This window comes from Grammomys surdaster, unplaced genomic scaffold (assembly GCF_004785775.1).
Source record: "Grammomys surdaster isolate TR1022 unplaced genomic scaffold, NIH_TR_1.0 170, whole genome shotgun sequence".
NCBI lineage: Eukaryota > Metazoa > Chordata > Mammalia > Rodentia > Muridae > Grammomys > Grammomys surdaster.
In genome coordinates, this window is record NW_021604618.1 from 2,102,080 (window position 1) to 2,117,165 (window position 15,086).

At 35.9% G+C, this 15,086-nt stretch overlaps 1 protein-coding gene across 2 annotated transcripts in view; it reads left to right on the plus strand.

Moving 5' to 3' along the window:
• Positions 1 to 15,086, plus strand: part of Lrrc4c (leucine rich repeat containing 4C) — a 1,217,207-nt gene that overhangs the window by 717,891 nt on the left and 484,230 nt on the right. For both annotated transcript variants that reach the window (XM_028766993.1, XM_028766994.1), the window contains exon 4: positions 14,046 to 14,183. The gene's annotated coding sequence lies outside the window, so the exon portion shown is untranslated. The remainder of the gene's footprint in view (positions 1 to 14,045; positions 14,184 to 15,086) is intronic.

Consider the following 15,086-nt stretch of genomic DNA (forward strand, 5'->3'; position numbering starts at 1 on the left):
GATAGATAGATAGATAGATAGATAGATAGATAGATAGATAGATAGATGGATAGATAGATAGGCAAAAGGAATCACTAGATGATTTCTCATGAGCTGTGCCCATCTAGGAGCTGCAGAGGTGGTTCAGTGCCGAAAGAGACTTGTTGAGAAACCTGACCATCTGAGTTTGACTCCAGGAAAACACATGGTGGAAAGTGACTCCTGCAAAGTGTTTTCAAGTTTCCATGTATGCATCATGGCATATGCGTTTGTAGACATATGTGACTACAAGCACACTCCCACACATAAATAAACTAGGGTTTAAGAAGTACTACCTCCAATAATTTTACTATTTCCACAAGGTTTGCTTAAAGTTCATTTGACTGATTAAAAGTTAGAATAAGTTGAGACCCAGCACCCTCACCATCAATACATTTTTGTTTTCCATGAATGACTGATGAGCATTCTCCTTAAATGTACTAGCCAGAGAGTGAGTCAGAATTTGAAATAGAATGTCTTAGTTTAATTTAAAGGTAGCAAGAAGAGAACACAATCAAAATAGAATTGGAAAAAGGTTGCAGTATTGAAGGAGGAGGATGAAAAAGCAAGTAAACAGGAAGAAACAAAAGTCTATGAAATTGTAAGCCCAGGAAAATGTGTTAAAATCTAAAACTATTCTGAAAATTCTTTGTTGAAAATCAGCCTGAAAATATTACTCCCATCTTGTAATTTTTATAAAAATAAATGTTAAATGTTTTTGCTTCACTAAAGGCAATGCCCACTTGAATTTCTATCAAGCGTTTCTGTATTGAGTTCATTCATTATGCCTTAGTGCAGGCATAATAGATTTCATGAACCCTGTATGGGAATGCAGTTTAAGTAAAGAAGAGAATGGCTCTATTCATTAGTTTTCTCATTCGCTCACTTGTTCACGCATCCATTCTTTCATTCACTCATTGTTTACAGTAATGTAGTAGGTCATTTTATGGGAAAACTGCCAACCTTGCCTTGACCTCATTTGAAAAGAGGGCAACACAGAATGAAAAGCTTATTCAGGATTTATATTTGCCTTTAAAAACATTTCCACATATGGTCTAAAATGAGGCTATGAAGGTTACAGCACCAAACCAAGTATCAAAAGTGAGGTGCTTGCTCTTATATGTTGCGATTGATATTTTCTGTGCCCTGTTGTTCCCTTTCCATGAAGATGTTAAAAAAATGCTCCCAAATCAATTCACCCAGTCATGCCTCTCTATATAATGTTTCCAGAGTACTTTGGCTTTGGGACAAATATAAATTAGGAGTGAATGCAGGGAGAAAGATCTCTCCAGCTAGTCCATTGGGTCATTATATTTTAAACATAAATAAAATCGAACTGTAATTTATAGCTGGAAGTTCTCTGTGGTTTACATCCTCTTCTTGTTACCTATATTTTCTTCTCTCATTATAAATTAATGACAGTGAGCAACAGAGCTTTGCTGGGGATTGGTATAAAAAATGTCAGTAGAAATTATGAGTCTTTGTCTAGAAGGATTTGAGATAAAAGAAAAGTTCTGGATATGAGTTTGTTAAAAGGAACCAGGCCATAGCATCTTCATTTGCTCTTTGTATGTAGGTCATTTAAAATGTCTTTCCTTCCATCTCCACAATTGCATACTAATGCACTATTTGTGGATAAGTATAAGTTTATAAGTAAGCAAAAATAGTTAGAGCTCTGCTTTAAAAATTGGCCCTAGAAGCTAGAGCAAATATGTGTGAAAAAAAAAGAGCATCTTGCATCATCTGGATATAAAATACACTTATAACTACAAAGGACCTGAGTTATCAAATGGGTCCTCAGACACACCTTCAAATCTTTTAAAAATAATTACATTTTTGGGCTGGAGAGATGCCTCAATGGTTAAGAGCATTGACTGCTCTTCCAGAGATCCTGAGCTCAATTCCCAGCAACCACATGGTAGTTCACAACCATATGCATCTGGGGTCTGATGCCCTCTTCTGATGTGTCTGCAGAGAGCAATGGTGAATATATGAAATAATTTTTTTTAAATTACATTCTTAACCTCAAAAATTCCAATTAAACCTCCATATCTTCCCCCTTCTCTTTCGCCTTCTTTCTCTCTCCCTCTCCCTTCTTTTTCCCTCACTCCCTCTCCATCCTCTCCCTTGTCTCCCTTCTTCCCCACTCTTAAACACATACACACACACACACACACACACACACACAGAGAGAGAGAGAGAGAGAGAGAGAGAGAGAGAGAGAGAGAGAGAGAATCACTTTGATGGTTATAAAACAATTTTCAATATTAGAACAAACTCTTCACACATGTGGGTAATTTTTTTAAAAAATCACTGAATAGTGAGTTGTATATACATAGTAGCTGTCATAACTTACATTTCATTCTGAGGATTTGGAGTACAGGGATGGGTTTACTGGTTATTCTGCACTGAAGTGCAATCAAGAAAGTAACAAAGCCATCTTCTTCTCTGAGTTTATTTCAGTATATCCTTGTTATTTAAATAGTATGGATGCCCTGCTCTTAACTGGTCTTCAACAAGTGGCTACTCTGGACTTCTATACAGTAGTGTGCTTCTGTATCACCATTCTTCTCTGGACTCCTGTCTGGCATTTGCCTAGACCCTTTTTTATAATAACAGTTTTCCTCCCCACTTCCAGTGAGAGAATTTATTGATTGTGTTTGCTAATGTGTAGTAATGTATAATACAGTGCAGCCACCATCGAGAGACTCTCTTTTTCCTTCACTGGGATCTAATAACAAATTCCCAGTTATAGATGCATATATGGATTGTGCATATACAAAACCCACTCAAGTGGATTATACAAGAATTTGGCTCTCATTAGGTCAGCTGATCACTTTAATTTATGAGCCTAGTCAATGGGACATAGTTTTATCATACTGAATATTCTTTTTTGTGTGTGTGAAAAGAAAGTTCAATGTTACACTTGTCTAGATTGTTCAAAGCCCTGAGTACAATTCTCACCATTGAAAAACAAAACAAAATCTTGTAGATAAAGATATCTGTATAACAATATCACATAATTAATTTATGAATACCCCCTAGACTCAACATGCAGTGGTAATTTGGAAAGTCATTAATTTATTTTAATATCATAACTCTATTTTGAATAATATATATACTCTCAATTTTGTGATGGTTAATATTGATTATCAGTTTGGCTAGATATAGATTCATGTAAGAAATAATCTATTTTTCTCATCTATGCATCTGTGAGGAAGTTTCTAGTTTAGTTAACTGAGATTTAAAAAGCAAAAAACAAAAAACAGCACCTTAAATGATGTAGAAATCATTCCATAAACAGAGGCCTGGATTTTAAAGGAGAGAAAATGAGGTGAGTATCAGTATTACCTCTGTCTTCTCTTTTGACTGTGAATTTCATGTGACTAGTCTCCTCGAGTACTTGTTAGCCTTGGTTCCCTTCCATGATGGACTAGATCTTCTATCCATGAGCAACAGAATCCCTTTCTTAGTTTGTGTTTATCTGATCTATTGTCAAATTAATGTGAAAAGCAACTCATCTGATTGTCACACAAGTAAGCATTTACTCTTCTACATTATCTTTTTTTTCAGTTAAATAGTATTTTGTGAAAATTCTTCATCTAGTTTTTTAACTATACTGAAAATACTGAGGTTGTGTGAGGAAATGTCCAAAATTTTTGTAACATGAAAGGAAATGCAGAATTACCTAATCACAGTAGTTACTACTTACCAGCCACTTCACTCTCTAGAGTCAACCACTACATGAAAGTATTAAATGGAAAACCAGAAAAATATAATTTACACACCTTTAAAGTAAGCAGCAGCATTTTGTATTTTGTGAGGAAATCTCAGATTACTTTACTTTTGTTCTTTAATGATTCATAATACATCCCTTTGTCCTATCCATACTAGTATAAACAGAGTATGTGGTTTACCCACTAGAGAACAGCCTTTTTCATGGTAAGATGTCTATTACTTACATTCAAATGATTAGTTGAAAAAGAGCCTGTGCTCCTATAATTTTTATTATATTTGTTGTTATAAGTTTCCTATTCCATGAGTAGTTATTTTTTTATTCTACTAAGGAGACTTTCTCATTAAGCTATTCTAAGTATAAATTTATATAGAAAGCTGAGTAAAAGGGCTTGTGACCAGCCTGGGTTGCAACCATATCTTTGGGGTTTCAGACTGTTCTCAGAGGTGGAAGTGGGTAATCTTTCATATATTTCTCTCTTTTTTTTTTCTTTTTTCTTTTTGGTTTTTCGAGACAGGGTTTCCCTGTGTAGTCCTTGCTGTTCTGGAACTCATTCTGTAGACCAGACTGGCCCCGAATTCAGAAATCCACCTGCTTTTGCCTCCCAAATGCTGGGATTAAAGGCGTGCACCACCACTGCCTGGCGATATATATTTCACTGTATTCCTTTTTACTTATAAAATATTCTGTGTCTAGATTTTGAAATTTTTTAACCAATACATAAAACTAAACTCTGTACTCATTCACTGGATATCAAACAGTGTTTAATACATCTATATACTATATAAGAAATGGCTAGATGAGATTAAATACATTTATTTCCAACTTTTGTCATTTCCTTATGGTAAAAATTTTCATCTTTGTTCTTGCAGTTTAAAATATCTGCTGTATTAGTGCTATCTCACTCACTGTATTGGTAGATTGTTTTTGAGGTACTTAAACCTTTCCATGTAAACCTTTGTTTGTCTAGCTTCTTGCAAATGTTGAAGGCAAGTAATTGTACCATATATGCTGGTAATCTGTAGACTCACCTAGAGAATGGTGGTTTTATCATTCCATGCTTTGATGATGTTTAAGTGGAAGTATCTGAAATATGGATTCCTTTCTTACTGCTTTAAAGTTTCTTCCTATTTCTTCTTGAGATTTGGATTTAGGGCTTTGTATTCCTAGAAAACAAGGAAAGTACACACATAGAGAGTTCATAAGTAATCTCAGAGGATTGGTAATTCAAATGCTTAATTCCAGACGGTTTACTATTTCTTAGTGACATTCAAAAATATTTATTTGTTAAGTGAAAAGTCACTACTAGCTTCAGCAGATCTCTGTTAGATATAATATTCTCTTTTCCCATTAGGTATTTTATTAAATATTAATGACATATTTTAACTAAATAACTTGTTCTCATCTTATAAAATGTATTAATTAATGTTAGAGAATACTAACTTAAGGTCATAACACTGGTCCTGGAAACACAGTTGTAACAGAAATTAAGTAGAGTGCAGTACCGTAAGATATTCATGTTGAGCAGTAGCCCAAAGCTCCCATGTGGTGTTGTTTGTGTGTTTGTTTAATGGTATTTTTCTAGGCAAATAAATCTTAATTCCCACCACTAATAACATTAGTATACTTAAACTTGAAATTTTTGTTTTCTCAAAATATTATGAAATAGGATCTGGATGAAATGCAAGCACAACATACAGTGATATCAGTTCCTATTTTGAAATCAATACACTAGCACATTTTTATTGAGTTATACAAGTTAGAAAAGTTTATTATACTTCAGAGTGAAGTTGCCATATGGGATACTGTCATTATAAATACAAAAATTCTGTTCCTGATTGTATGTTTATGTTAAAAGTTCTATTGAGATTGGAATGCTGATGACACAGATGTAATAAAAAAAACTTTATTCATTTATGGCCAGTAAAACAATATTAGAAGATGATATAGTCCAGCTTCCTTCTGGTTAGTGAGTTTGGTCTCATTATTCTCCATTATATTTATTGTTTGTTAGATATAATTTGCAGAGATCTGATCTTCACCATTAATATTTCTGCAATGGATGGCCTATAAGTTATATAGCCATATCCAAGCAGTAAATATATAGAGTTATAAAAATAATAATGATAAATGTACATAAGGCAAATTTTGATTGAAAAGAGTCTAGAGAAAACACAGTTGAGAATCCAATACTTATTGATACTGGGAGTTTGGTTTTGTGTGAGTGCCACTGTACCTTGGATCCTCAGAGTTAAGAGGAATTGCTTCTCTAAATAGGAATCTATGTCCTCAACTTAAATTTATATTTATTACAGAGAAAAAAGTAGATTGACATCAATTGACTCTGTATTTCAAATGTTTTTTACTAGGCTATGGTAAACATGATGAATGAATAGGAAAATGAATTAATAGCACATATCTGGATATGTGTTTATTGGTGTCATTTATTATATGAACATGCATCAAAGTTGGAAAATATGTGCGTATATATGGGACAAACTGATAATGGGAGTCTTTTCATCCATCTTAAGGAAACAGTAATTTCTTGTAAACATCTTTTCCTACAGAACATGCATTTACTTATAGAAATATTTACACAAGGAAAATAGTTGCGAAATCCGTCATTAAGCTTAACGATTCTTTTATTTATTTGCTTTCCATCCCAGTATCAGCTCCCCTATTCTAGTCCCCACTCACACAGATCTTCCCCCATTATATACTCCCCCTTCTCCTCTGAGTAGGTGGGGAGCCCCCAGTCCCCATGTCACTTCACCCTGACTCATTAAGTCCCTGAAGGACTAGGAGCATGCCCTTTTACTCTGGCCACATAAGGCAGCCCAGTTAGGGAAACTGGACCCATAGACACAAAGAAGGGACAACCCTGGCTCTATTTGTTGGGGGGCCCACTTGAAGGCTGTACTTCTGCTAAATATGAGTAAGGGTTTCCTATGTCCAGCTCAGTCTCACTTTTTTGTTGGTGGTTCAGTCTCTGGGAGCCCCCAAGTGTCCAAGTTAGTTGACTTTGTTTGTAATCCTGTGGAGTTCCTGTCCCTGTCCTCTTAGGCTCCATCAATCATTCCCCAAGACTTCTACTAGACTCACCAAGCTCCATCTAATTTTTGGCTGTGGGAGTCTGCCTCTTAGAGGACCATTGAGGCTAGGATCATGTGTGCAAGCATAACAGAGTGCCATTAACAATGTCAGGTATTGGTTCTTACCCATGGGATGTGTGTCAATTTAGGAGAGTCATGGTGGGCCGTTCCCTCTGTCTTTGCTCTATCTTTGTCCATTCACATCTTGTATGCCGACACACTCTGTTTCAAAGGTATAATGAGTAGGTTTCTATCCTCCATGGGGAGTTTTGCCTAACTACAGGAGGTGGCCACTTCAGGATCCATATTCCCTACTTCTAGGAGTTTCAGCTAGAGACTCTGGCACATCCTAAAGATCCTCCCACACCTACTGACTAAAACACTAGGCTTGTGATGAAATAGGAAAAGAATATGAAGACTGATACAATATCTAGGTTCAAATATTTGTGAAATAAGATATTAGCTGTACTGTCTTCATCATATTATGCATAATAAAAAACAGATTAGTTTATTCCTGTAATTTGTTCAAGGTAGACTCCTTTTGAATTGTGTTTAGGATTATATAGTACATTATGAAAAATATGTTGGATACTTTTGTGAAACAAAGAGGTAGTAAAATTGAGCCTATAAAATGAAAACAAAAAGAGAAATATTTAAAATGCACAAAGGTGGCAGATTATGATTAATTAAAAAGTTAAGATCCTTTAGAATCTCCTTCTGTCATTCATATTCAGACAGAAGCTGTAGTTCAACAGTGCTCAATCACCAGGCTCTGTAGGGCATTCCATTTTCCTGGAAGAAGCTTGAGACATTTGGACTTTTGTGATATATGGACTCTATTCTAACAAAGAGATCAACAAATAGCTCATCCAAGTACCTTTGACTCAGGAGAAAACTAAACACTTTTAGGTGAAAAACCTGCAATATCCTTGGCCATCTGCATAATGACTGAAATTAGCATAGGTTTACACAGTACACAGTTCCTTTAGATTTACATGTCTTTGAAAGGAACAGAAGGCTATAAATTTCCTATGGGGAAAGTCTCTTGAGGGCCTGAGGGCTTGAAACCAAAGGAGTCTAATATGAGAAGCCTGTACTGCATGATTGAGAGGACATAAAGAGTTCTTCTAAAGATTACTGTGTTGTGATAACTTTTGAAAACCTATCCTTCTGTGAAAGAAGCAGCCTTACCCTTTAAGAAACACTAGTAGCAAATGGCTTCTCTGTTTGCTCTGCTTATTGCAAGATGATGTAAGCTAAAAACTAAACATTTGATCCCATCACCACAGTTTCCTCTTAGAAATGTTTTCACAAAGAGGAGAAAAGTCAGGAAGGTGAAGAAGAATGAGGGACAAATATGGAGAAGAGAGATGAGTAAAAGATTGGAGTACCCACAAACAGAAAGGAAAATATGCGATCTCTTTGATTTTTAAGATTTGTACTTATGCCTATGCTGGCCCTAATGTTTCTCTTCTAAAAGACTGTAACCCACTAACAGGTAGCTTACTCTTCCAGAATTTAAGCCTTGGCCAAGTGTCAAGAATACTGTAAGAAATGGAGTAAAATCCTACTCCCATGAGAGACACAGGTAGTGGAAATTATGGACAATGTACAGAGGTACCCAGGACATCTTTATCTGTAGAGGTCATAAATCTTATGAAATAAGCAGATGACAGTGTTATTGATTCCCAAGTCTTTCATCTCCAAAGTCTCTCCTAGTATTTCCTTTCGATCACAGGAGCTCTCTCTGTTGCTTTGTGTGTGGGTATACTATAAAGTTCATGACTGTAATAATTTATGCTATGTGCTTCAAATTCCTATTCATCAGATAAAGCTATCCTTTTAATTTTTTGAGATGAATAGTAGAAAACTGTTCCAGTTCACAATAACTTTAATCTAGCCATAAAACTTTTAATGTAGTAATTTTATTAATTCTTTGTGAATTTCATATGTGGATACAATGTATCTTGATCATATTCCCCCACACTCCTCCTTCTCACCCTTCTAAGACTCTCTACTTCACACTCATGTTTACTTCATAACTTTTCTTTCACGGTGAATCATGAGAGTCACTCTCTTTTTAAAATATTTAAATGTTTGCATGCCATTGACTAAGTATGAGAGTAATTAACACATATAATATTGAAATAGATGAAAAACTGTAGTCACACACAAATTTTCAGACTAGCAGACTGCAAAACTATTGAGGCAAATTAGGCTACAGAGAGACCATGTAACTCTTTAACTTCTTGTTCTCTGCTTTCTCAAGGCTGCTGACAGATAAGTGTGGTTTATTCTCCTTTGTTATTGGTTCCAGTTAAATAGATAGAGGAATCAGATTTAGAAGCAGTGGAATTTTGAGATCCATTGTGTCACACTGAGCTCTGCTTCTATCTGTAAATTCGGATATAGTACTTTGAGGCATAGTTATCACTCTCTATCCTAAAGTGCAATGGTTTTGTCTAAACATTACTTTTTTTGAGGCTCATTTTTCTTATCTATAAATATGGAAGAATACCTACTTCACAAGGTGACTTTTAGGATTAAAAGTTAGCAGTATTGTATCTTTGCTTATACAGATCTATTTGGTTTCGAGATTTCATAGTAGGACTTTGAACAGTGAGTTATGATAGGAAAGACTAGTATGGTTTAAATATATTTTAATTCAGTCCTTCATGCAGGAAATGATTTTGAGAAAGTCAAGATTTATTTTAAGGTCTAGGATATCTTTGGAAGACCTTTACACATGGTTTACAGGGACGATTTTACCCAGTCTCCTTGACCGTGGAGTTAGAAAGGGCCTGTGTTTATTATGCAGCCCTAGGAACTAGCATAGTGTCTAATAATGAAGAAGTGTGTAGAAGATGTCTGTGGCTCTCAGGAAATACCTGGAGCCCTGTTAAACCTTGTCTTTTAAAAGCACTTTTCATGCCATTGTTCTCAACCTATGGTTCATGGCATTTTTGCAGGGTCATATATCAGATAGCTTGCATATCAGGTATTTACAGTATGATTCATAAAAGTAGTAAAATTACAGTTATAACACAGCAGAGCAGCAACATGATTTTATCATTTGGAATCACCACAACATAAGCAACTATATTTAATGGTTTTATCATTATGAAAGTTGAGAACCACTGATCTAGACCCCTAAAGTTTTAAATTGGTCAAAAATAATGTTCAAATTGGAGAAAATAAGAACTCATGGAAATACAAAATGAACAGATATTAGGGGTTTCTTAATTTATTAACCAGTGAGAGCTACAAGTTATAACCATTTCAAAAGAAAAACCAGAATAAAGAAGTATTGATATAGAAAGAATATGGAAATTACAGTGAAAATAAACATAGAAAAAATTATGATTGGCTATTTTTACTGTTAAGTGTATACATATATGGGTTTCTACAAACCACAAGAATACCTGGTCTCTGTAGAGGTCAGACAAGTCCCTACAACTGTAGTTACAGATATTCCTAAGTCATGGGTGTGAGTGCTGGGACTCAAAAATGGGTCCTATGAAAGATAAAGCAGTCTTCTTTTTTTTTCTTTATTCTTCTTTCATACAACACATCTCTCCAGCCACCTTCCCTCTTTACTTTCCTCCAAGCCCTTGCACCTACCACTTCATTCCACAGATCCACCATTCATCCTTTCCCATCAGAAAAGATCAGGCTTTCCAGTGATATCAACCTTACAGGATAACAGGATGTAACAGGGCAAGTCATGAACTTTAATCAAGGCTAGATGAGGCAAACCAGTAGAGAAAAATGATCGACAAGCAGGCAAAAGAATCAGAGACACTCCAATTTCTACTGTTTGGAGTCTCTAACAACCCATTCTGCTCCATGTTTGGGGGCCACTTTGCCCCAGCCAAGCTGCTGCTCCGGTCCACGGTTCAGGGTCTATCGAAAGAGTAGGGATGGAAGGGCAAGAGATGCAAAGAATGGAGATAAGACAGAGAGTCTGTTCAAGTCTCTCTCCCTTTTATTGAAAGGAAATCTTGGGTATTTATATGCCTCACCACATGCCTTGCACTTGTGGGCAAGCAGGGGAACACAGCTGAAGGTGCTTTGTCATGTGCCTTGCAGCGTGGCTACCACGTGTATCTTGCAGCTGGGGGCACTAAACAGCAAAACAAGATATGTGAGAAAAACAAGATGTTTATCAGAGTGTGCTCAGCTGTTGTGGGCTGTTGAAAACCAATCTCTTGTCAGGGTATATGGCTCAAGATGACTGCAAAGATGATAGCCGCTTTCTGCTATGAGTCAGTTCCCAACAGGAGTCCTATCAAAACTTGAAGCTGAACAATCATAGCATGTATGCAGAGGACTTTGGGAACCCATGAAGGCTGTTTGGTTGCTGCATCAGCTTTTGTGTGCCCTCATGAGCCCTGCTTAATTGATTGTGTGGGCCAAGTTCTCTTGATGTCTTCAACTTCTTTCTTTCTATACTCCTTTCTCCCTGTCTTCTACAAAGAAGAAATGCACTTAATGTTCTCCTGGGGGGTCTATGATTTGCTTCTCTCAGCAGCTAGAGGAAGCCTTTCTGATGATAACTGGGCTAGATATCAATCTATGAATATACCAGAATATTATTCAAAATTATTTCATAAAATTTTTGGCGGCCATGTTTGATTCTACCCTAGGTCTCCGAGTCATTCATTTTCTGCATCCTGAACATCCAGGCTGTGTAGGGCATGAGCTCACTCTCTTGCCTTGGGTCTCAATGTAGGTCAGTTATTAGATGGCCACTTTCCCCAAGTTCTGACCCAACATTAAATCAGCACATTTTGCTGGAAGGACATGGCGGTAGATTTTCTGGCTAGGTTGATGTCCCAGTCCCACCCACTGGAGCAATCCACAGAGTTAGAGATGTTAGATAAGAAGGAGAAATTGAGGGGACATGCATCTATCTCCCTTTTAGGGAGTTACATTTTTGAGGGTGGACTAGGGGGACATTGGATGGGAACAGGGGAGGGAGGAGGAAAGGAAAGAGTATGAGGAGAGATGCGTGGAAAAGATGGACATGGAGGGGGCGATATGAAAATCTACTGCAGTGGAAAGTGACTGAACTCTATGAGGCTGATCCTAGCAACCCCTAGTAAAAAGGGGACATGGAGCTGAACTAGCCACCTTCTGTAACCAGGACTGGCAAGACTGAACTCTTTCTCCAGCCTCTGGTTAGCTATTTCTTAAATAGGAGACGACAGAAGTGTTTTTATTATTCTTACATAATGACTTTTAGAAATAAGGCAAAGAACAATATAATGGTCGATAGTATATTAATAAAATAGTTACTATAAGAACAATAAAATTTAAAAATACAATGATTTTAGTCAGCAGTTTTCAACTTGTGAGTAGTGGACCCTTTGGATTGAGTAGCTCTTTTACAGACGTTACCAAGAACATGGAAAAACACACATGTTGACATTGTGACTCACAACAGTAGCAACCAATTAATTTTATGGTTACAGATCCACCACAACATGAGTACCTTTATTAAATGGTTGTAGCATTAGGAAGCTTGAGAACCACTGATTTAAGTGAATGTAATTTTTTATTGAGTTTAATTAGATAAGTCCCATAAATACAAAATGTTTACAGAATATTTTTCAGGTTGGTGTAGAGTAATAGAAAACCTTAAAATAATATGATGTATATCCATGTTATCTGTGTTTGCGAACTGAGACAGCCTAAAGGCATCTGAGAGTAAATTTTTGACTCAAGAATTGCCTAGATATCCAACTGCTTTGACTGGCATGTGAGCATATATAGGGGCAACTGACTTGATTTTTAGCTTATTTAGGAAGGTCCAGTATACTATCAGGTGTTACCATCACTGGTGAGTTGTTGGTACTGGACAGTATAAAAAATTATTCACGAATAAGCCTGTGAGAGAACAAGTCAGAGAGTAAGTCATCAACAATATTTCACCAAAATTCCTATTTGTAGAATCCTGTCTTGAATATCATCCTTCTGATGGAAAGCTAAAGTCAGGTATTAGATGAAAGATACCCCAAGTCACTTCTTTTCAGTGTTTTATCACAGCAACAGAAAAATAATCACAATTATGTTGAAGACGAAAATTTCAACAAATTCAGTTCAGATCTGATTTGCTTTGTTTCGATTTCCAAATAAGTTTAAGAATTGGATAGCATTCTATCTATTAAAAGAGAGAGCTGTATTTTGGGCTTAAAAGAATAGCTTGAACAAGAAGAAGAGACTAGCAGAAGTTAAATTCAAGCTGGCTGGTTATTAATGTGTGACATTTTGTCAGTTTCCTTTGTTAAACTGAAAGAGAAGGGACATACATTACCAAACCTCAAGTGACAAGACCTTTTTGGGATAGAACCTATATCTCCTTTACATTTGTTAAAAACTAGCTTCTTTTGGATTTTTTTCTGTTTTATGAAATTTTACTATGATTATGTGATGCTTAACATGATTAACTCCATCTTGGTTTCACCTTCTAAGGTCTTGTGCTCAACTGAAATCTATGCTATTATTTTTATTTAAAAGTAATACAAATATCTAATAAAAGATACAAAATTAATTATGATATAAATTTCATAGATTGTTTTGCTTAAGATTCACCAAAGTTCTAATGCAAAGGTGCTTCATTTTTATCTTAGATCATATTTTGTATACAAACTATTTTGACTGTTTAAGTATAGTAAAATAATCTATGCTTCTCTCCCTTACTTGAATAACGAAAGAGAGCCATAGATTTTGATTAACATGTTAAACTTGATTTTTTTCTTTATTTAAATGATGAGACTAATAGAGACATAGCTTCTCCGGAGAGCAGGGAGAACAGAATCTTGAAAAGGGGTACTCAATAAAATAATACTTAGAAAAATAACCATCACAGAACCAGGTCCATGTTAACTCCTCCTTGTCAAATGTTCATGAGAATATAATTTTATTTCAATTTAAAAGCACATTTTAAAGAAATATGATACATTGATCAATAACTCATAGATGTCTTATCTTTCATTGACCTAGACAGACTTTTATTTACTATCAGTACAGACGCAAAACCATGATGACACGTAATATACTTATTTTGAAACTTCTCTGTATGATTGCCCTTAGTGCAAATAGCAATCAAATTGTTTCTAGTGAAGTCACATGTAATAAAAATGTAGCCTTGACTAAGCTGTAGGCCTAATTATGTACTTTAATTTTACTTGATATAGGAATTACCAAAGGGACAAAGAATAATGCATGTAATTTGACACAATGGAGACATCCTGACACCTCTTCAAAATCTCAGTAAATTAACTGGATTCAAGCTTGGCAAACAGGAAAACTGGTACATAGACAACTTGTTACAGGTATGTGAGAGCTATAATTTACACCACTAAAATCCTTCAAAGATCTATTAAGGATGAAGTTGTTAATTACCTTTCAGATAATTATAATGTTTCTTTGGTACAGCTGACAGCTTCTGTTCCCTCCCATCTGTACATGTGTGGATGTCGGCATATGGCTAAAAGTCTGGCCATTTCATTTTGTTTACTTGATCCTTTAGTCAGCTACAAAAGGATGAAACAGGAAAGTACCCACCTCATAAAACTTTTACTACTGGAGATTTATGCAGAATAATGGGGAGTCAAACTGTTACTCAAACAGATGTTTCTACACGCTGCCCTGGGAGTTTAAAGGGTGGTAAACAGGCCTGCCAGAATTCAGAATGAAAGGAGGAACAAATGGTGATGTGCCACCTTTTCTGTTGTTTTGAAAATGGGGCAGCATTTGGATCATTAATATGAAACAAAGCATTTGGGAAAGGTAACTGTCTTTATTCTCCCTTTGGAGGCTTGTTGATTGGAAAACTTGATGCGTTGACAGCATGAATGTGTTTTCAGTTGGATTATTGGGGAAGCTCTTGTTGCTTGAATGAATCTGTAAGGAAGAAGAAACTGCAAGTGACCCAACATAAATGGCTCTATGTGGGCAGAGAGCATGGGTTACAGCCTCCATTCTTGTTAAATCCTGTACTATTTAGAGTCAAAGCAAGCTAGCCACCCACATGTAAGAAATGCATGTAGCCTGCTTGCTCAGCTGCAATTTTCACTATGATGGAACAAAACAAAACGTTCATATTGCTTAGAGATTCAGCACCATTCACAATAAGGGAGAAGTTAGTAGTTGCCATTTTAACTAACAAATACTTGATTTCCTATGGTACTTTAAAAGGATGAGAAGAAATGTTATTTGGGAATCTGAAACCAAAT